The sequence below is a fragment of the Phoxinus phoxinus genome (genome assembly GCF_949152265.1).
Source record: "Phoxinus phoxinus genome assembly, chromosome: 24".
Lineage (NCBI taxonomy): Eukaryota > Metazoa > Chordata > Actinopteri > Cypriniformes > Leuciscidae > Phoxinus > Phoxinus phoxinus.
Window position 1 is genome coordinate 6,145,308 of NC_136899.1, and position 24,225 is coordinate 6,169,532.

At 38.0% G+C, this 24,225-nt stretch overlaps 1 long non-coding RNA gene across 1 annotated transcript; it reads left to right on the forward strand.

The window, feature by feature from the left end:
- The first annotated feature begins 343 nt into the window (after positions 1 to 343).
- Positions 344 to 23,036, forward strand: LOC306992566. The gene is made up of 3 exons (XR_013796309.1): positions 344 to 470; positions 18,093 to 18,198; positions 22,919 to 23,036. It is a non-coding gene; the product is annotated as an uncharacterized lncRNA (long non-coding RNA).
- Positions 23,037 to 24,225: the final 1,189 nt, after the last annotated feature.

Consider the following 24,225-nt stretch of genomic DNA (forward strand, 5'->3'; position numbering starts at 1 on the left):
GTGTTTAAGTCAGTGTAAAAAGCCCTTTTGGCTGTAGTCCAATGTGTACACTGACAAAATGAGTCCTTCATTTTTTTAACTTTGTTTTGGAGTTAGTATGATGCTACATTGAGCATTTCTGAGAAAAGTAGTTAGATTTGCCAATGCCTAAAACTACAGGCTTTTCTAGACTGGATTAAACTGTATGTGACCACATTTAGAATTATAGTAAGAAGGTCAAAGAACACACCTGCTATTTACAGATTTCCTTGAATACTTTGTCCATAGTAAAATACAGATAGAAACAAAAATAGCAGCTTCAGATGATGTCACTTGGTGTTTAACAGTATATTATTTACCCTAAAGGTGATGAAGTCAATCCTGTGAGAGCTTTTCGAAGCACCAGAGGAGAAGCAGAGGTTCCTCATATCTGTGAGTAGGTGTGGGAAAGAAATCTACACTTGCGGCCCAGAATAACCTCATCCTCTGGGGTAAGTTTCCACCTCTCCGTCCTTTACAGATGGGAATCTGATTTTGCCTATTTTTTATTCTGACTGATCTCTCAGCAGTCCAGCGTTTTTAGACTATGATTATGCTATATTTTGGGGTCCATTGAGTTCATTTTGCCGCCCTGGTCTTTTGAATAATGTATGTGTGGCGACAAAGATACTGTATGTTTGTATTTGCTTTTTTTTTTTTTTTTTTTTTTGTCAGGGCTTCTGTTTGGCAGGGAACCAGACAAGCCCCTTGTAGTGCACAGAACAGATATACAAACAGCCCGTGGCAGTCGAGTCTGGCGGGGGGATTCAAACCTCCTGCAATCCTTCCAGTCTGTTGCATTTACATACCAAAAAGATGCCCAGCTGTGCCAAGTACCAGGCCTTGTCTAGATTGCAGAACTGTAACATTAACTATGGGAAGGAGTAACAGTTGGAAAGTTTCTAGCTAGCGGGTCAGTGGTGGTCCTGACCTGACATGGACGTTCAGATGTTGGCTCATGTGTTCGGTATTGTATTGATTGCAAATGCTGATGATGTTGGAAAAGCTTGTGGTTTGCCGATTCAGTCCCACTTACTGTATTTTAAAGACTTGGTTATGACGAGCTTGTCTTCTCAGTTAGAAGATAAATGCATGAAGCCTAAGTTCATCGTATAAAGCGATCGTGTCTCTTCAGAAAATTTGGACTAAACCGCTCAATAGGCCCTATGCACAGCTTCACTACTTCCTGAACTTAAGCAGGGTCCTTTGTTTCCTGTCTGCCAGGATTGGCCAAACTGATTAATCCAGGTGTGTCTGATTATTGTTGTTGGTCAGACACACCTGGATTAATCAGTTTGGCCAATCCTGGCAGACAGGAAACAAAGGACCCTGCTTAAGTTCAGGAAGTAGTGAAGCTGTGCATAGGGATTAGTTTTACGATCTCTTTATGAACTTTTCTAAGGGCCAAAGTGGTAGTTGCGTAGCAGTCAATGGAGGGACAGAAAGCTCTCAGATTTCATCAAAAAGATCTTTATTTGTGTTCCGGAGATAAACAAAAGTCTTGCGTGTTTGGAACGACATGAGGGTAATTGAAATGTTTGGGTGTACTATTCCTTTAAACCTTGTCTGTGAAACCAGGCATATTTGTAGGCTATTGAATCTTTAGGCCGCACTTAAAAATGTATAAATGTCATTGAATTATATAAATCCATGTGGCATTTCTTGGAAGGAAGGATAGTGCAAGCACACTTTCATAATGCAGACATTCATGCATTTTTAAGTGGCATAAGTGTCGAAATTGGTTTTAGGGTCACTGCATTTATATTTATACAAAATATGTATCTGCCCTATCTGGAGCAGTGAGAAAAGCTGCCGCAGTGAATCCATGTAATGTTGTGTCTTCTCCCCAGTTTTAGTGAAATTGCTTGTTTATCAGCAACTGTTTTAAATGCAAATCCCATGCATGATTTGCATCCGGACCACTTCTCCCACACACTTTACCGTAAACACACATCAGTAAAAACACACACACACACACACACACACACACACTGGAATAGGTAATTGTGCTCTTCTACATGATAATAATAAAGAAAAGAGCATTATGCTAAAACTAAATGAATGCATGCAGAGTGTTTAAGGGCTGTCAGTCTGGTGCCTACAACAGGAAGACAAGTCCCACAGGAAGCTTTACGGCACTTAAGAGTTTTATTTGAAAGTAAAATGTGGTAACCATGGAGACAATTTTATGACACCCCACTACCATTTTGTACAATCAGTGTCAGTTTATTCTCCACACATTATTCATTTTGTTTTGTAGTTATATATCAGTTTTCTTTTTCAATTACAGTTCTCAGTAAAGGTTTCAGTAGTCCAAATATTGTATGAAATTAAATAAGCAATGTTTATTTCAATAATGTCAGGAAAAATAATTGTACATTTTCATGTTGGCAGCCGTAATACCTTTCAAAAGTAATAATATACCTTGTCAAAATAACAATAAACCCTAAATTGTCTCTCTGCTGATTTATACAATATAAAACTAGGTATAATTCATTCAATTCTAATTTATTTAGAGCTCATTTAAACGGTTCCAAAGCAGAAACGGATCAACAGCTAAAAATACTAAACTTAATAAACTGTAGTGGCCAAAAGCAATGTCTGGCATAGAAAATATTACATCTTGTAACAAGCATATTGTGGAGTTAATAGTTTTATTTGGGATATCGCAAATTAATGAAACGTGCCAAATTGTGCGGACATAATTTTTTGGACAGGATGTCATACAAAGAAATTATATACACATGCAAAAACAAGAGAGAACCAACAAAATATTACAAACAAATAACCCCTCCACACACCCAGTATTAGAAAAGAGAAATCCATCCTTGACACAAGAAAGTTTGGGAGGTCTTTAAGGCGTTTACAACATCAAGTCGGTCCCGAGCAGCCCTTAGGCTGCAGAAATCCAAAGACGTCAACATTCAACATCCAGTCTGACTTCCTCACCTCAGATAATTTATGCACACAGCACACCGCCAGAGGGCTTTTGAATACATTAGGCCGCCACGACTGGACCTCACACTGTTAGTTTGTGTGTGCACCACAGGTCATGTTCTGAAAGGACCCGAGTAGTTTGTGGCCAAAGGATTGGCATGGATCCATCTCAGACGACCCTCAGGGGAGATTTGATACGCAGCCCATTGGAAAAAGAGAGGGAGAGAGAGAGAGAGAGCCTTCCACAAGGCCTAATCAAAGCGGTTTCAATTTGTGCCGTGGGCTTATCGCAGCACTGGAAGTGATGAGTTCTTGACTTTTATAGTGCAGTCAACCAGCACGCTGAGATAGGCAGGCCTTCTGCATTGTTTTTTAATGAGCTCTGATGGAAACAGGTAGAAAACGAAGCAGCTTAATAAGTGCAGGGGGGAAACCAGCCCATGCATAATGACTATTGCAATGATCAGACATCTCACACTCCACCCAGATCAATAAACCCACCCTCATGTGGGGCTTCTTATCGCGCTCTGAAAAGATAGAATATCAGCAGCTGTAGAATAATTGTTTCGATTGTTTGCGCCATCGTGACCTCATTTTCTGTCTCATCACGATTGGATGGATGTTCATCCTGTCTGATTGGCTTTGCTCATGACCCAACACATACTGCTCACCTACACTAATTATTTCTTAGATTAGTTGTTGAAGTAATCAAATGTAACCAGACATTTGGAGCCCCACTGCTTCATGATTTTGTGCGAGTGCACGTTTCTGAAACTGAGATAAGGATTATGGACGTTATAGTTATTTGATTTGGACACCGCGGTCCGGACTGTCTGTCACTGGGTTTAAAGTAAAAGTTTAAATTCTGTCATTGTTTACACACTCTTAGGTCATTTTAACCTTAGCAATGGATCAATGAGTTGAATTCTACAATAGAACCAGTCCGATTAATAAACGAATCATTCAGACAGGTTGTGTGAACTGAATCAATGATTCACTGAAAAGATTAGACTAAAAAAAAATCATTAATTCACAAAAACTCACCAAAGAGATTCAGTTTAACAATTTAAATATATATTAATATTATATATATATATATAAATGTGTGTGTGTGTGTGTGTGTATGTATTCAAATTATATTCAGTGGGGTCTCAGTCAGTATGGCCCCACTGTATATTCAGAATAATATTTTTGGTATATATATATATATATATATATATATAATTTTTTTCATATTTATTTATATATAATGTTTCTTTGTTTAAATATATATACTCTAAAAAATAATGGGTTGTTTTAACCCAAATTTGGGTCAAATATGGACGAACCCAACCGTTGGGTTAACATCTTAAATTGAAAAATTTAACCCAACGGCTGGGTTTGTCCATATTTGACCCAAATTTGGATTGAAACAACCCAGCATTTTTTAGAGAGTATATATATATATATATATATATATATATATATTACATTTTCCAGTTTAAAGTGTGGAGAAAGAAAAGAAATGCCCTCCAATAAAGTTGATTTTCCATTGATCTCCATATGACCATACGTCTAATCGCACACATCCTTCTTTTTTTTCTTTTTTTTAGCTTCCAGCTTGTTTTAGTTGAATTAATCCTTGATGTTGAATTAAAATGAGCTCTTTTGGGTGTCTGAAGAGCACAGTGGATTAATTATACCCGTCTCATTGTAATGGCCGACCATGGTGCTCCTATCTGGCCATGAGTGGTAATAGCTTTTGATGATGATCTTTTATCCAATTACTGGCTGGTGACCTGTGAGGCTACCTGTGTTTGTGGGCTCAGGTTGGATTCATTAGCGGGATAAATCCGCTCCTGACCCGCTGGATTGGACTGGATTTTGGGGGCCACGGGAGGGGACGAGCAGCCGGTGTTTTCTCAGGAAAAGGAAACGTGAGATTGACACCCCTCCCCCCACTTCCCAGATATCAGCTCTGTGGCTGTGATAAATGGTAAAGGCTGAAGGAACCTCTGACCCTATTCAACAGGGACCCAGTCAGATAGACAGAGAGATAGACCACCGAAGACAAACAGCACAATAGAGAGGAGGAAAGACACTCCTGCTCCCTCAGGTTAGGAGCCCCAGTGGCCCCCGGGAGGAAAGATGTACACACAGCCATTTCCGAGCACGGCTGCTATTATCTCCGCAGGTCTTAAATAATAACAGTGTGTGTGAGAGACACAGGCTGTGGGGAGATTACTGTAATCAGACGATACAGTACATGAACGGACGCCCTGCGGCACGTCAGTGGGATGTTTGGCTTCCCAGAACGATTTTTAACTCAAAACCAACCTTTTCTGATAAGGTTCAACTCATTTTCTCAGCTCTACATCGAAGTAGAATGAAAACTTTTAACTCTAAAGTGTAGGTTTCTGATGTTCTCTGTGAAATGACTGTAGATGGATGGCCTTTAAAATGGTGTGGGTGGGTTATTAATGTGCTTTATTAAGTTTTTTGTTTTGTTTTTAGAAACACTTGAGAAGTGATTACGGTTTTAAAGTTAGTATTTTGTTTACATCAAGTTCTCTGCATGCCTTCATTAGTTAGGTTATTAGCTTTAATCTCATTAAAAACATATAATAATGAATAAAGTATTTTAAACAAAGTTGTGAGAAAAACAAATCTAGATTTCTGCAGTAATGGCCACAGTGACCTCAGAAGTATCTGGACACCTTAATCACGCCTAAAATGTATAGATGTCATTGCATTAGGTAACAACATCAAAACTGCAGACCGGCCATGGTTATTATAGTTAACTAAAACTAAAACCATAAAAAAATTAATTTGTGACTCGAAATAAAACCAAATATTAATACAACTTGAACCTATTTAAAAAAATAATAATAATTCAGTTTCATTCAGTTTAATTTGATGTGCTAAAACTGAAATAAAAACGAATAAAATCATATAAATACAGAAAAAACGATTAGAAATGACAAAAACACTAATAATCAAAATGATAATAATCTCTGTGATACTAAAATAACCCTGCTGCAAACAAATAATTCTTGAGACTTTCACTTTTACCCATTTTTACAAAGGGGGTTTTAACCAACTTTTCAGTGACTATTTTATTAGAAGTAGTTTGTAGAATGTGCTTGTGGCTATCTTTCTTTAAAATAAATGTATTTATTTAAAAAAAGAAAATAAATGATTTAAAAATACAAAATGTGGTTTGATATTAAATTAAAATGCATACATTTTAAGTGTGCAAACACTTTTGGATCCACTAGTAGTAATTCAATAAGTAGGCTAACAAGCATTTTTTCAAGTGCCAGTAAAAATGGTTTAAAAAGCAAATTTGCTTCCAGAGACAATGCGATGGTGCTGAATTGCCTTGGTCCGCCTGATTATAGACTGAATGATGCTTTACAAAGCATTGTTTAAGTTAAAACATTTCATCTAAGGTGCAATTTGGAGGGTTTACAAATGTCTTCTCTCAACTTTAAAGCCATTTCTTGAATAATGTAGAAATATTTGAGAAATATAATGTAGCATTTCTGTGGAGTTTGGAGTCTCACTGTGTTTTTTATACTGGTAGTGTGCAGTTTAGTGCACTTACAAGTCAGTCCCCTGCCCTTGTCAAATTATCATTACGGTTTCTTAATTACAAAAACAGCCAGATTACAGTAGCTCATTAGCATGCACCCTTGTGCACTCATGAAATATGCATCAAAGTTGTGCAGATGTCTTGTATTCGCTCAGTTGAGGCAGGTTGTAACGAGACAAACACCTGCATTTGCTTAATGAGGCTGGATGTATTGGATGCAATATATTTTATTGTTGACGTCAAAGGTCGTGTCAAATCAAACACTACAGTAGTGCCACATTCTTCAGTCTGTATAGAAGTTAGTCAACTCAGACATATGCCATGGTCAAGTTGCATTTTAACCTCAAATTATGAACAAAACTGTTTCTTCTCTGCACTTTTATGTAAACATTTTCTAAAACATTTTTTGAATAATGCATATTCAGGACTTTTAGTGCACGATTTGGATTTAACTCATTTCTTTGAGCTGTAGTGTTGCTCATGAGCCACAAGAGGACACCGTTGCCCTTTAACAAAGTGACCGCTTTCTCTGTGCGTGGGTGAATGTGTCACATCTGATCATAAGTCCCTTTAAATATAAACTCAAATTAATGAGAGTAGATAGACACATTATGCACTGAATTATGCTTAATTGGGCTTCTTTAAATAACACTTACTGTCAGACTGTGTATAAGCCTGTAGAAATGTTTATTTCTGCCTTCCTCCACTCTCGCATGAAGTGATGGGGTCTTCTGTCAGCGAATTAACCGAGCTGTCATTAGCAATCTGATTAAGCTTTTCAAAATATGTTTTCTTTATTCGTCCCTTTTGCTTTGGCTTTGACTTGTACTCTTATCAACCACACTCTGCAACTTCGTAAAAGGTCAAATTTCTTCGATTCGATTGTGTTTCGGACCTATATAAAGGGTTTTAGCTCACCAATTTTTTTTTTTAAATTCTGTCATCATTTACTCACCCTCAAATCGTTCCAAACCCGTAAGATTTTTGTTCATCTTCGGAACTCAAATGAAGTCATTTTTAATTAAATTGAGAGATTTCTGTCCCTCCATTGAGGACAGTCCAAGCTAATTTTGACTCTTCAAAAAGTTCATAAAGAGATCGTAAAATGAATCAAGCGGTTTAGTCAAAATTTTCTGGAGAGATTCGATCGCTTTATATGATGAACAGATTGAATGTAGGCTTTTAATCACATATAAACAGTGATCAGCGAACATAAACAGAAGCTTAACCAAACCTGCTAGATGTGCGAGAACAAACCTCTTGCGGAAGCTCGAACGTGCAACGTAACACGAAAATTTACTTTGTTGGTTCTCGCATGTCAAGTGAACGAGATTTTACCACAACTGATGTGTGAGTTGATGAATGTTTACATATAAATAAAAGCCTAAATCCAATCTGTTCATCATATAAAGTGATCGTGCCTCTTCAGAAATTTTTAACTAAACCGCTCAATTCATATGGATTAGTTTTACGATCTCTTTAGGCTATGAACTTTGTGTAGTTTTCAACTGAGGGACAGAAAATCTCAGATTTCATCAAAAAATATATTTATTTGTGTTTATAAGATGAACAAAAGTCTTACGGGGGGTTAGAACGACATGAGGGTGAGTAATTACTGACAGAATTTTAATTTGTGGGTGTACTATCCCTTTAAGTGTTCTTTGCTTTTTCAGGTTTTGCTACAACAAACATCTTTCTTGGCTCTTGAATTGTATTGAATTGTGGTGTTTCCTCTCTCTGTGTTGCGCTTTCTCTGTTTCTTGGCTGACACATGCAGTGGCCTCTGTTTGTTTGGCACCGTGCCCTTGCATGGCCAAGCTCAGCCCTGGGTCTGTTGCATTTAGGCCAGAAATCTTGACCCTGTAATTCCCAGAGCGTGCAGCTGAGATCAGGCTCCGAGGGGACAGAGGAGCACAGGCGCTGAACAGATCTGCGAGAGAGTGCAAGTGAGCAGAAAAACGTTTTACAGATGTAGAAGTCAAAAAGACTTTGACAGAAAAGAGTCAGATGGACTCACTACTAAGATTCAGAGGAAAAGGTTAGTGTGGTAAAGCGTGGTAGCGTTGTGGTAATGTTTTACTCTTTAGTCGATCAAATAAATGCAGCCTTGGTGAGCATAAGAAACTTATTTCAAAGCACTAACAAATACTACTGACCCAAAACTTTTAAATGGTAGTAAAATTTACTTTTTAAGTTCATAACATGTGGTGTGTGCTAGAGAGAATTAGCATAAATGTCACATCTTTTGTCAGATGTTTTCTATAAGGTCTGCTCTATTGAAATAAAACAGTGACGTATGTTACTGTTACTATAAAACGAGTGAGGGAATTCGGACATTGTATGCGCCAGAAGGGCTGTCGCACAGTGCATTATGGGTATTTTCTAGATGTTGAGCGCACATCGGTTGTACTCTCGTTATTGTGGGATTGAATGAAGCACTCAATAACGTCCCCTAGGGTTTCGGACACCACTTCAAGTGGCCGCCCCCTCATATAGTGGCCTGTTTAAGGGTGTATGGGGCGATTTCGAACACAGCCTTGGTTTCCAGTAAAATCTCTTACGTTTTTATTTGTCACAGTGAAATGCAATGGAACTATCCCTTTAAGCATGAGAGAGAATTCAACATCTGTGTTAAGGGTCTCGTCACCTTCTGGAAACTCAAATGTGTTTGAGAGTGTGAATCCTTTGGTTGGACATAACGTTGTCGAGCTCCTCGTTGGGTTCGTCCTGCCCTTTGCTCGCTAATACTGATAGATGATGTCTGTCAGAAGGGTCAGTGCCCTCCCATCATGCATCAGGGGACAGAAGGCCACTGAAACAATCAATGACAAACCAATCAGAGTGGCTTCATTTCACTATGTGTGACTCAGCCAATCAGAAAGCTGCTTCTCTCTCTCTCTCTCTCTCTCTCTCTCTCTCTCTCTCTCATATGCCACTTTTCCACCTACGGGTTGCCAATGCAGGTGCCCGATCCTGAACCACATTTTTCCACCTCTGATTCTGCAGCTTCTTAATGTTTTATGCGATATTCCAATCTCTCTCTGATGCAGTCACTCTCTCTTTGCCATATAGATGTAACCCCTCCACCCGGGTCCTTCTCACCCCGCTCTGTGCGGTTCTCTGGCATGAGAGTCAGGCGCTCTAACAAGAAGGCTAAAGACTTCAGCCTAGTATCTGTCGCACTCGCTAGAGCGCTTATTGAGAACCCGGGTCACGGCACCAATGTAACCCCTCCACCCGGGTCCTACTCGTCCCGCTCCGTGCGGGCCTCGAGCCCGGGTCTCTGGCGTGAGAGTCAGGCGTTTTAACAAGGAGGCTGAAGACTGCAGCCTCTAGCATCATGCTAGAGCGCCTATTGAGATCAGAGGAGTGAGGTTTTACTCACAACAACTACTAGCTGGCCTCCGTTACATAGAGTTAGTGTGAAGTTAGCAATTTGTTCCTGCATATTCTCTGAATTTCTGCATGATCTATGCAGTGACCAGATATTAATGTAGAGTAGTAGCATGTGTGTGTGAGCTTGATTAAGCATCTAGCAGATTGCAAGAGCTTTCATTATCCCTGTGTTGGGCGCCTCTGTGGCCTCTCAGACAATTTTTTTTTACACTTCTACAACAATCTAAGTAACAAGCTTGTTTTGAACAAACATTGTTAAATGCGCAAACGATAACATATCTCTGCTGGATCTGGTTTCTGGTCCTTTAGAAGTAGTCGAGAAAAGCTCTCTCAAACTCTGACACACACATATTTAGTAACGTATGTTGCCTTTGTATTAGTCGATTTCTTAAAGTTCAAATATTTGCATAACTGTTTTGCTGATGGACATAGAGAGGAAAGATATAGCTTTTTTCACCCTTCTTTTTTTCATTGCATAATGACACTAATTCACTTATAAAAGAAGCAACATTGCGGTAGCATATTATGTGTCCTTAACCAAATGCAAAAGTGCTGATTATAAATGTTTTATATACATTCTTTATATTGCTTCGTATATATACACTATCGTTCAAAAGTTTAAGGTCAGTGAAATTTTTACAAATTTTGTCTCTCACCAAGGCTGCATTTATTTGATCAAAAATACAGTAAAACTGTAATCTGTGAAATATTATTACAAATTAAAGGAAGTTTTATTTTATTTCAAAATGTAATTTATTCCTATGTTGTTCCTGTGAATAATTTTTTTGATGAATAGAAATGTTGGACCCCAAAACATCTGATTTTATCCATTTACCTTAGAAAGTTGGATTTGTTCAAACTTCCCATTTGGAAAAGTGCAATAAAACGCTGCAGGTGTGTAAAGCGCAGCAACTGAATTTCTCTGTTGGTAATCATACACCTGCAGAACAAATGCTAGCATCACAATAGCATTGTTTATCCTCTAATTTAGTTTCTAGGAGACTTCTTTCTGAACAATCAAACACCTGCAAAGCTAACATTCCCATTTTTTTTCCATAGATGTCATGATAGATTGTCAAATTGGAAACATCCCACGTATGACTCTGGATGGAACACAGTGACAGAATTATTAGAGAATCATTTGATCATTTTGAATGTGAATGAGATTTACATTGAATAACGACTTAAATTTCATCTTGTTCCTTCCACAAAGCAACGTTTGAAACTTTTTTTATACTTAAAATTAGTGAAAAAATCTTTAAATGCAGACAAAATACACATGTCTTTAAGACCTTCTGAAAAGAATCTCAATATGCAGTGTTGCATACAAACATACAAACATGGGGGCCATGAAAGTTTTGTAAAAATTATCAAAAATGCTGCCAGTTCATTGAAATAAAATCAAATAAAAATATTTGATGAAAAACGTAAAAAACGTTGGCATCTAAGTGTAATATAATAAGTTTAGGTTGAAGTACTAAAACTAAAATAAATTAAAGCTAAATATAAAAACTAATAAAAATGAGAAAAGTACACAACTGAATTACTAAAACTTAACCTAAAATTAAAATGAATACTGAAAATATGAACTTAAAGATAATTCAAAATATTCATAAATACATCAATAGTATATCAATAATGCTAAAGTAGCACCGCACCCAGCTGTAGGCAACCCTACAGCGGCCTGGTGACCTGAGAAAGCATCTTGCCCATATTGGCACTAGCTCTCTAGCTTTCGGAACGGAAGGATAGTGTCTTGATGAATCGTATTACCCTCGCGCTCACCTTTAAGAGTGGAACAAAACAGCCCTGTTAGAAATGATTTTATGTCACGTTGTAATTTGTTGTGTTTTAGTCCAAGTTCCCTCGCAAAGGAGTCTGGTGTCATTAGAGCGCGACGAAAGCTGGCTCAACCCGTCACCGGGGTGGAATGAGCTGTTTGAATTCTTAACAAATGTAATTTGTCAGTGTTTATTATGGCAGGTGGGGAGGCTTCGCCCGCTGAGGAGGGGGTAAATAGGTACATCCACACGGATTAGCGCTTGAGACGGTACCCTGGGCCTGGCGAGCATGAGCTGGCATCAGCCACCAACAGGCTGTTTGGAGTACAGTCTACTAAAGAGAGGGAAAGACAAAGGAAACAAGAGGATCTAATGGTAAACAGCAACAGCAAGAGATCACCGAACAATCTCAAACTTCGGACTCCAAAGGTGACAGCAGGGTGGACATTCGGGAGGGATTAGAACCTCGTATAATCATGCTCCTAGCTGTGTGTTCAAAAGGTGTGTGTTGGTTTTTTGCGTGTGTGTGTATGTCGGCGTAAGTGTGTTTGGGCACAGAGGGGTGGGAGGATTACAGCACTTTTTCAATTTCCTTTCCGAAGCATCGTAAGCTGTTTCTGAAAGCTCACACGGGCGGCTTGTACGAAAGCGACCTTTGCCGCGCCACGTTGAATAGAGATCAGGCCAGACCCCCACATTTCCCTGGATTAGAAAGCTCATGGGCAGCCAGGACACGACACACTGAGCTGGTCATCTACTTATAACACGGCATCTATTAGCACAGACAAAGCAATCCTCTGGGTAAACACGTCCACGGTGAAGCCACTTAGTGAGGAGAGCGTCAGGGAACCGAGGGACACTTCATGGTACTTTAGTCACCATGAAATAAATCGACAAATCTTATGAGAAATGGAATATTGATGTATTTATTATAAATGATTTATCAGTGCAAATTATTAGTATTATTTAAATTCATTCTTAAAATAGATGATCTCCCCCTCCCTCTCAAACATTCTCAAAACTTTGGCTAATGTTCTTTCAACAAGTAATGAACAAACATTATTTCAGTAACGTTAATTGATTGTTTGTTCAAAGTATTCTATCTTTAATAATGTTTTCAAAACATTAGCACAACAGCATCATTTACATGGTTCATGTAACATTTTTTTTTTAGTTGGATGTTAATCTAACATTTTTTTTTTAAATTCTGCTACTTGTTTCAGAGTGGATAGATAACGTTCAAAAGTAAAGTTCCTATAATGTTTGTAAAATTATAAAATGAAATTTCCCCTTAACATTTGTATAACCAATATACTGTATATTCACATTTTTTGGTAAATTAAATATAATTTAAAAGTTTGTGGTTGGTCACTTTTTTAAAAGTCTCACCAAGGCTGCATTTATTTGGTCAAAAATACAAGAAAACTGTAAATCTATTTTAATATATTTTAAAGTGTAATTTATTCCTGTGATGCAAAGCTGGATTTCCAGTCTTCAGTGTGACATGATCCTTCAGAAATAATTCTAATATGCTGATTTTCTGCTCAAGAAATCCTATTTTGAAAACAGTTAGATCGCTTTATATTTTTGTGTGAATTTTGGTAAAAAAACATTTTTACGATGAATAGAAAGTTAAAAATAACGGCATTTTTTCGAAATCCTTTTTTCCCCCAAAGTTGTTACTGTAATTTGTCAAATTTAATGCATATTTGCTGAATAAAAGACCTAAGAGGTAAATGAGATTTACAATTACATTGAACAATTACTAAATTTCGTCCTGTTCCTCCCAGAAAGCAATTGTATGACTTCAGAAATGTAGAATATAGTGCACACGTTTTATGGAATGCTTTTATGAAACTGTTATTTTTTTCTTCTTCTGAGCTTAACAGCTTTTATTGCATGCAAAGAGTACTCTAAACATTCTAAACTTCTTGTGTTCTGCAGATTAATTAAAATCATAGCATTTTAAAATGACATGAGAGTGTGTAAATGACTAAATGTAAATGTAAATGATGACAGAATTTCCATTTCAGCCTGAAATATCCCTATAAGCCAGTATACAAAGCCCATTCTTTACCTTGCTTCCACATTTGCAATCTAATTCTCGGTGGTTAACTCTGAGACCTGCCCATGAACCGCGTGGGTAGGAGGGATTCGGGGAAACTGTATTGCATAGATTTTAATAGCTGTAATCATATAACCCTACACATGACAATCTTGAGAGGCGGATGAAATTTTCCCACTCAAAATGACTTTGAGACATTTGGTCTTCAGATGTAGGTTCAATAACTGTGATCTTTAAACCTTTGAAAAGGAACAAAAAGAGTGAGATGGTGAAAAGGGAATGAGTGAAAAAGCAGTACACCAAAGGTGATGTTAGCTTTTGTATGCAGAGACATTACAGTATGAGACAATAAACATGACCTGAGCTGTAAATGACACAGCCTGTTGCGTCTCAAAATATACATCTACAATAATATAAGGACATTTGTGCAATTTGTATGTTGCTTGCAAAAAGGTTTATTTATGGAGAAAGTTTTTGTTTCATTAGGAATAGCATACTAGATTATTCTCACTATTGCTATAGTATATACTACACTGAGCAAAGTGTGTTTACTATTTCTGCCATATCTCTTATAGTTGAAGTTGTAAGTAGTATGCTAGCACGCTAATCCGGATTTAGCCTTGCATGGAAGAATCTATCCCATAATGCAATGCATTTGACTTCCATTCCAGTGTGACCAATGAACTGTGTGTAATGTCAGCAGTGATAGTCTCTTGAGTAGCTACTGATTTTGAATAAGTTCTTACTTTGCTACTGCTAACAAAGTATGTTCTCTATAGCATGAATGTGTTTAGTATACATTTGCCATGTTGTCATTATCATGTGACCTACCAGTGCGTTACCATTCACAAATCCTCTCCCGTGGCCTCATGGGATAGTAAAGTGTCCATTGTTTGCACACTTCAGAATCTCGCCGGAAATATTAGGTGATCCGGGTACTTTTTGCCTGGTACTGTGAATTTGTACATACTACTTTTGCCACAAGTATGCGAATTTGGATGCAGCCCCAGTATTTAATTAGACTGCAAAAAATTAAAACATTTTTTACCCAGAAGCGGATTAAAAATGCAGGACGCAATTTGCAGATCCAGATGCAACACTCATGGACTCATTTGTCTGTTTCATGAGTCAAAAATTGTTTATTAAAATGAGCAGACAGTAATGCCCCCCTTTTTGGTTCAAATGGACTTATTATGATTTATTCAATATAATATAAACACATTTTGCTGTTTCTTCTGGATTGTACAGCCCTGAGCCTTTGGATGAATTCTCTGCAGGTTATTAGGTTCTGGCATAAGACAATAAACACTAAATTATACAATCACTCATATTATCATTTAGAAAACCTTGCTGTGTTGCGCTGTGCTCGGTGGACGGGTTTTCCCATCTAAGACTTTTTAAGGTGAATTACGATCTCCACCAGAGACCGTGGGTGGCTATTCTTGATTATGATCTGAATTTATTTCATTTGTGCACCTCTCCAGAGCCCACGAGCATATCAGCGGTCTGCCTTTATTTCGAGCGGTCCACAGATCGTACTCCAGCAGCTAATGCATTCAGAGAGCCTGGATGCTGCATAAACCCATATCATTAGATAACCAGGCTGCCCATCAAGGCTGTGTTTTCCAGAATCATTTACAAATCAGCACGGATTTCAAAGCGTACATAACTTACACGGCCTATTAATGAGACTGTGCATGTGTTAAGGTCTGCCGTTGATCATGAATTCACATGAGAGCTAAATATAATAACTCGAGTGATTAGCACACATTACATAATGATTAGCATATCAATAGTTTGTGTGCGTTCAAATAAACATACTTCATACAATATGTATGTGCTATACTACTATTGCTCATACTTAAGGTTAGTGACCCAAATTATGCATGATGACTAGAGGTTTCCTAATGCTCTCATTATTATAAGTGGTCAGATTTACAATTTTCGTCTGGCAGATGATGAAAAGGGTGGGGAATCCCGTAGATTTACATTGAAGGGGTCCAGAATATCACAGACTGATGGGCTGTTTTGAATCAGCACCTAGCAACCATTCAGGACTCCCTAGCAAACACAAAACACACCCTAGTTACACCTTGGAAACCACTCAGAACACCCTAGCGACTCCGAGAATGCATTAACCAAAAATGTATTCATAAACTTCTTTATTCAAATTATGAATGCTTTTTTGTTTAGATAAAATAAATAATATATTTATTAATAGTATATTTATTCATAATTCAGGGTGTTACTGGTGCCAGGTATCCTAGAAATTCTAGAATTTATTGTAATGTGTATTTATTTTATTTAACAAGAAACTATTTGTTAATTTGGCTTGATTATTTACAGTATGTGCAATAGTGTTCTTTTTGTAAACTCGTCCATGATTTCAGTTCTTTAAATCTTTTGTATACGTTGTAGCCTATATTTTGATATGAGCCATTTGTATTTATTGAAAATGTTGATTTCCGTTTATGTCAAGGTGATTTCAAATCTACATGTATACATCAAATGACACATGTCTATATAATAATCAAAGAAATTAAAACTAGGGATGCACCGATATAAAATTGATACGATAATTATTTGAATGCCGATAACCGATATATTGGCCCATAAATCCAAATCCGAATTTCCAACACGATCTCATGAAAGTGCATATCTATACCACGAATGTTATTTCTCGTACTATTTATACGCCAAAAATGTTTTTTTTTTTTGCGTGCATATGATACGCACTGAAAACCCCTGGGTGGGATTAGGGGTGGGGAGTTTGTGCGTATTACACGCCATAAACATCAAGTATCATATGCACGCGAAAACTGCGTATCATATGCATGCGAAAACTATTTTTGCCGTATAAATGGCACGAGAAATAACATTCGTCGTATAGATACGTACTTTCATGAGATCGGGCTGGAATTTTTGTATAATTTTGGAGAGCCTGATTACAAAAACAAAAGTTTCACCATTAAAAGCCATATCCCAAGCACACAATTATAATGTTCTCATTATGATTTTATGTAGCCTATATGACAGGCTCAACATGTTGCACTTAACTGTATTTTTTCTCTCTTTGAAGTGATTCTAATCAGATTTCAAGCAGTTCAAACCCATGGCGAACAGTGAAGTGTCTCAGCTGAAGGAAATAATCCATTTATCGGCTTTAAAATATCGGCCAATTTTCCTTATTGGGCCGATAACAATAACGAACATATATCGACCGACACCGATAAGGTGGGCGATATATTGTGCATCCCTAATTAAAACAATTTTGACAGATGGAAATTTTACAGCCTATAGTCTGTCATTAATGATAATGTAAGCTCTGGTCAGAATGACTCAAGTGATTTGATAAAACCTAAAATTCAATATGTAATAAAATGATGCAATGTGTACAAAAGAGAGCCTTTTGAATATTCACATTCAGAGCCCATCCGTTCAGCTCTGGCATTCTTTACATAAGGAAGCGACAGAGTTGATTTTTACACTGTCAGGAGAAAATGTCAGGGCCACTTTCCATAATGTTTTTTGACAGAGGCAGTTGCAGTTGAGAGAGAGAGAGTGAAATGAATACACAAGAAAGATTATACCAGCTAATCAATTTCGAGATTTTCAGCAGTCTATTACTGGTGAACACACACACACACACACACACACACACACACACACACACACACACACACACACACACACACACACACACACACACACACACACACACACACACACAATGCTCCATTCAGAGCACTATAGCGAACGGGCGTTTGTGGAGGGGCCCCCGAGATCGTAAGGAGGTGGAGGGGAGACGAACAGACTGATAGCACAGATGGCCCAGTCCATTCCCAGTACCAATTAATCCCCAGTTAAATCTGACACATCTTAACCTGCGCTGGGTCTCATTCAGCACTACAGGAAAACCCATATGGCAAGGAGACACTTTCAGGCAGCAATTTAGACCTGGCAGGGTGCCACCACCTCCTTTCCTGCTAATAGACATGTTTGTTCTACACATCTAGTCAGCATGCGGTAGTACTGTCCGCCCGTTTTAATGAGGGCCAGTTTTGATATCACCTTGTCTTACATTCACGCGTTCGGCCATTGCTGAGAGCAGATACGTGCTTAGAGCTTTATCTGAAATGAGTCTGAGGAAAAAGTGCTTGCTTTTGAAAGTAAAAATGGCATTCAAAATGTCTATAGAAAATGTCATTGATAAAGCTTTCAGACAGACGTTAAATAGCTCCGGGGTTGTTAAACGCTATGTGTTTCTTAAGAGCTATGTATGCGCCAATATGATTTCATGTTTTTATTTTTATTTTTATAGATTGTGTTTATTTGCGGAATTTCCAGTGAAGTATACACTACCCACAGTCCTGAAGTGAAATCCAGTGAAGTCACAGTAAACTTGAAAATTGCTTCACTCCACATTGGTGAGTTTTTACAAGCTAGTGAAGGCTAGCAAGATTAGCTACCTAATATGTTAGTTAAAGGGTCAGTTCAACCAAAAATGAAAATTCGTTCATTAAGTACCCTTATGTCGTTCCAAACCCGTAAGACCATCGTTCATTTTCAGAAGACAAATTAAGATATTTTGGATGAAATCCGAGAGCTCTCTGATCAGCAACATTATTGCAACTTTCAAGGCCCAGAAAGGTAGTAAAGACAACGTTAAAATAGTCCATATGACAACAGTGGTTCACACGTAATGTTATAAAGCGGCGAGAATATTTTTTGTGTGCGAAAAATTATTCAACAATTTTTCTCTTCTGTGTCAGATCTCCTACGCTATTCGTGTAGTAAACACAGTACAGCGCTTCCGGGTTCTACGTCAAAACGCTGGCTCACCATTGGCCAGATCCTGCATCACAGGTCAATAAATAGCCGGCATTCTGGCCGTACAAAAAAAATCTGCCCTCAAGTCGTTTCCATACATAATTTTGCGTATATCACAAATTATATTTTATGTTTGGCATCGCAAATATTGGTAAAATGCAGTGATTAAGACAAGTGAAATTCGCTAGTTTACCGCTTACTATTTTCAAATTAGGAAAATATTAATCAGAAGATCACGGCGAAGTGAGACCCAGTTTTCTCCAGAGCGGCTATATATAAAAATTAACTAAATTAATAACTTTTTTACAACAAAAATTAACCATCACTGAACTTACCGGTACTTAAGCTGGACTATGATGCAATTTTTTTTCTAGAAAACAAACTTTATTGCTGGTTTGAAACAATCTGTGTTGTAAAAAGCGCTATATAAATAAAGGTGACTTGACTTGACAGGACGGCATGTAACTGTGGCATGTATGTGCCGAAGCCCATGGGTTTGTGCAAGGCAGCTCATTTGTCCTGAATACAACATTCTAGGATCCATAAATAAGATTGGTACAGTAGCCTATATAGTGCAACAATCTTTAACGTAAGCCTTGAACATTTAGTCAAGCCAGTCGCAGTATGACGTTTTGACCAAAAAAAGTTATTCTTTCTGCTTTCAGAGTTCAACAACATATAATCGACTAGAAATATCAAATGCTTTTTCTTTTTCTCTCTCTCTCTCAGAGACAGGTGCAGCTGTAACCAAACTTTTTATTTGTGTAGGCCTAAAAAATGATCGATAATTGGCATTTCCGTCAGCTATGTCGGTAAACATTTTGATGCGCTAAACCTTTTTTCCGCAAAACAAAGCCTTGGTTGGAAACCTGGCTATTGTCTTCTACTTCACTCTTCACTGTTGAAATGTTACGCCAGTTCTGAAGGGAGAACTGTGACGAGCTGAATTACAGGGTTGCCCACCAACTCCTAATTGTGATAAATTTGTCACATCTATCTAGACAATGAGCTGAAAGGCAACGTGATCTGTTAAACTGGATTTAATTTCACAGGCGTTTGGCAAAGCCGATGCGATTACATTTTTTTTTACAAATATCACACTTTCTGTCGGCCCCTCGTTCTGGCACAGGAGTTTCCTCGATTTCCCACACTCATTCTTAACAGTGCCAACATTTATTTACAGGAGCGTCCAAAGCTTGAGGATTTCACCACATTAAGCCTGTAATATTCAAACAATTGCTTTATCTGTTAACACCTCAGTTGAAGTTGCGTCGTGAAATCGGCATGTCTCGCTCGGCGAAACGTGACACCGTCCAATTGCTGTCCTACTTGAATGAGTGCGGTGTAATTTTGTGCATGTTAACATATGCAGGTGAGCTCTGTCACGGATGCAGATTATCCCCCTGCCTACCTGAGCGTGAAAGGGGGGACGACGCAACTTCAAGTGACCCACGGAAAGTGGATATCCAGCTCTTTACAGAGGCGTTGAAGTGTGCCGTAATTGTAATGACTTCGACTGAACATGCCCGGCAGATGTGCTCAGACTGTAATATGTAGTTCGCTTCTCACGGGCGTGAGCCATCCGTTTGAATTCAGGTCGACACGTCTGCTGTGAAATTCTTCCAATGGAAGACGTGCCTGGTTCTGGTGAAGGGGCGCGTTTGATTTGAATGTTTTTTTTGAAAAGAAAACTAATCTTTCTGAAAAGAGTGTGTTGTGTGTGTAATGAGACGGAAACAAAAGGAATGGCGCACAGGCCTCCGAGCAAAGTTCAGTCCTTTTATACAAAATATCAGAGGGACTTCACTTCAGTACAGCATTGCGCAGGAAGTTAAACTCTGAATATAGTCCATGTGTGTCCTGTGCATCAGGTAATCTGATATGAACAAAATACAAAATAATCGTGAAGGTTTTAAAATTGCACACGTAACCCTGCTGGTAGATGTTGTAACAACACCATCTGGGGGAAAATCCATGTTTATATACAGTGTAGGCTATATATATATACACACAAATCACAAATATTACAATGTTTATAGTATGTGTGTTTATAATATGTATAATTAAATTATATTAGGGATGCACAACATATCGGCCAACATATCGAGATGGTCCTCACTGCAGAACACGAAATCCAGGGGGAGGAGTTGGATCTTACATATACCAAACCTACCCATCTCCACCCCCTGATCCCTAAACCAACCCCTAAACCTACCAATCTCCACCCCTTAGATCTGGATCCAACTCCGGCCCCTGGATCTCGTGTACTGCAGTGAGTGCTACTGAACATATCGGCATCGGCCAATATATGTAATTTTTTATGTTATCGATATCGGCCCGATAAGAAAATTTGGCCATGATTTCTCCATGATAGTTTTGAATTGCTTGAAATGTGATTGGAATCACTTCAAAAAGGAAAATACAGTGCAATATGTGCAGCGCAGGTTTGTCATATAAGCTACATAAAATTATAATGAGAATTATAATTGTGCTTGGGACATGGATTTTAATGGTGAGACTTTTGGTTTTGAAATCAGGCTCTTAAAAATGATATAAATATTTGGATTTATATTTATCGGGCAATATATCGGTTATCGGCTTTCAAATATAAAGAATTATCGGTTATCAGTATCAACCAAAATTTTCACATTGGTGCATCCCTAAATATATACATATATATATATGTGTGTGTGTGTACTGTGTGCTGTCTTTGACATCACAGTTTAGGTGGTTTGCTGTTAAAGGACTGTGTTCTTGGTGCCAGCAGTCAATCAGCATTGTTATGGAATTTTCCTGTGGCTCAATTGCTCAAATGTCATTTGTTGCTCGAGTGATTGCAATAAAAAAAAAAACCTTTATGCCAAAAAGAGGGTCGAATCCAGAGCACTCCCTAACCATTGTAAGTTAGTTAATGCTGATTTTCATTAAACTCAGAAATATAATTTACAACATATGCAGCAGTAAACTCAAATTACATTCTAACTGTCTACCGATATGTTTAAACACGCAAGAATAAAGAAGTGATATGAAAATTCTCACACATCCTTTAATACCAATTAATGTAATTACTGATTTTGGAGGAATGTGTGCCTTCCACCGATTAGGACTGATTTTATTTCATGTAATTCCATTGTTTTTAAATTGTCTACCCTTCATCAGGAGCAAAGTCAACTAGTGCAATGGTGCAGTATCAAAATCTAATGCAATTGTAATCTCATCTGTTTTAATCACATCTAATCAGATATTATCTAAACTAATCACATCAAAGATCACATTAACCCACTCTAATCTAATCCTGTTGTCATGGTGATTTCTGGTATCCCTGAAGTTTTCACAGAACACACTTGGCTTCTGTTTTTTGTTGTCAGTGTTTTATATTTTCCTTTTCTCGCTGCCAAGCAGCTTAATTTAGAAGGAAACATTAAACTCATCATTCTTCATCTCATTTCCCCCCATTTTTGTGGTGTTTATTTTCATATAAATCCAATAAATAATTAAATCCAACTACAATATGAAATTAATGGTAGACTGAATCTAACATTGAAAAAGTTCATTGAAACCTTTTTTGAGGATTTTTTCGGACATTTTGAAATAATTAACCACGTTTTTTGGCTGCATGCTTATAATTGCACTCGGTTTTCCACTGTCAAACACTATTTAACTGACAAACAAAAAAGTTTTAACAAACGGATTAGGCCTTAGTTCAAGTAGGATATATAAAAATAAAATAAAACTGTAACGTGTTGTAAGCAACACGCACGAACTAGGAATATTTTAAACAATCTTTAATGATGAACACAGGACATCATTAGAATACCACAAGGAAATAAACAACATATTACTTACAGACACAGCTAATAATAATAAGGAACCATAGGAAAGTACAGGGACATGATCAGAAACCAAGGAAACCGAAACTAAACAGAGCAGGAAAATAGGAACTAAGGGAATCAGAACAGCATAATAAATACGAGTCAACCATTGCACTAAAAGTAACTAACAGAAACATTACTGGTGTGCATCTTGAGACAAAACAATGGCAAATATTTAAAGATATGTCAGTGCAAGTTGCTTTCAGTTGAAACCGCTCAAACACACATTTTAGTCTGAGACTAGACTTAGCCTTGGCTGTTAAACCCGGGGTTTGTGTCTTAGAAATGCTCATGCTGCTCTGACTTTTGCAAATGTGTGATCTCTGAAGTTTCAGTATTGAAATGCGCATTTCTTGTTCATCTTTTATAACATTATGACGTAGGCCACTTAAACCCTGTCATCTGTTTTAAAGGATTAAACTATGGTTTGTTTTTCCTCTGTCAGAAGGATGAACCACCTCGACAAGGCTCGTTTCAGATCACCAGCTGCTAAATAAATGACTCGCAGCAAAAATCATCCTCCTTCCCAAAACCAATCGAGCCTGCACTGACACTTCATCCAGCACAGTGTGAGCCTGGACAACAGCAAAACGCCTTGAAATCCAGAACCTTAGCAATCATAAAAAAACCCTCAAATAACTCTTTAAAGGGGTAGTTCAACCAATTATAGGAAAATGTCCAAGCTGCTCCACGCCATTCAAAATGAAGAGACGGCAAAAAACAGATGGGTTTGGAACAACATGAGGGTAAGTAAACGATGACAGAATTTTCATTTTGGGGTGAACCGTCTCTTTAAATACTCCAGTGACTTAATCGGCATAGTAACACGGTTCTGTTTTGAGCAGGGACATTCAAGCGGCCGCAAACGGCAGCTGCTGTTGCCCCCAGGTCCGAAGCGCCACATCAGCTGCAAAGGTCACGACCCCTCTCGTCATTAGCATCATCAAACGGAATAGCTGAATGGAATCGGGCACAAGGTTTGGAATTATGCAGGGCTTCCTGACCAGGCCGTAGGCAATGAGTGAGATTTTGGGAAACAGGGTAGCGGATCGCCCCTCTCATGAGATCTGCCTGACAAATAGCGCTGTTAGATCACTCTGAATTCACTCGCATTGGAGTTCATCAAAAGTGATGCAAATAAATTCAGAGATAATCACCAGTCTGATATTAGGCCTTAAATAATTAAAATCTCATAACAGCACGTTTATCATTGTCTATTTAACTCTGCTGGCAAATACAATAGATAGGAAACAGTTGGAGATGGATAGAGAAAAAGTCACTATTGAAGATTTGAAAAAATAATTCGATTTTTACATTTTCTAAAGAAAAAGTGAACCGTGTTTGCCCATCCACCGCAATACTAGGATGTTGTGGGTGCTTTCCAGGGCATTGCCTAAGTGTTCTGATGTTACTATGTGGTTGCTGAGGTGTTGTAAGTGGTTGCTAAGGTGTTGTGGGTAGTTTCCAGGGCATTGCCTAAGTGTTCTGATGTTACTATGTGGTTGCTGAGGTGTTGTGATTGGTTTCTAGGGCATTGCCTAGTGTTCTATTGTTACTATTTGGTTGCTAAGGTGTTGTAGGTGGTTTCCAGGGCATTGCCTAAGTGTTCTAATGTTACTATGTGGTTGCTAAGGTGTTATGAGTGGTTTCCAGGGCTTTGATAAGGTGTTCTGAGTCGTTTCTAACATGTTTAAATGCTGTTGCTAGGGTGTTGCTAAGGTGATCTGAGTGCTTTTAAAACGCATTGCTATG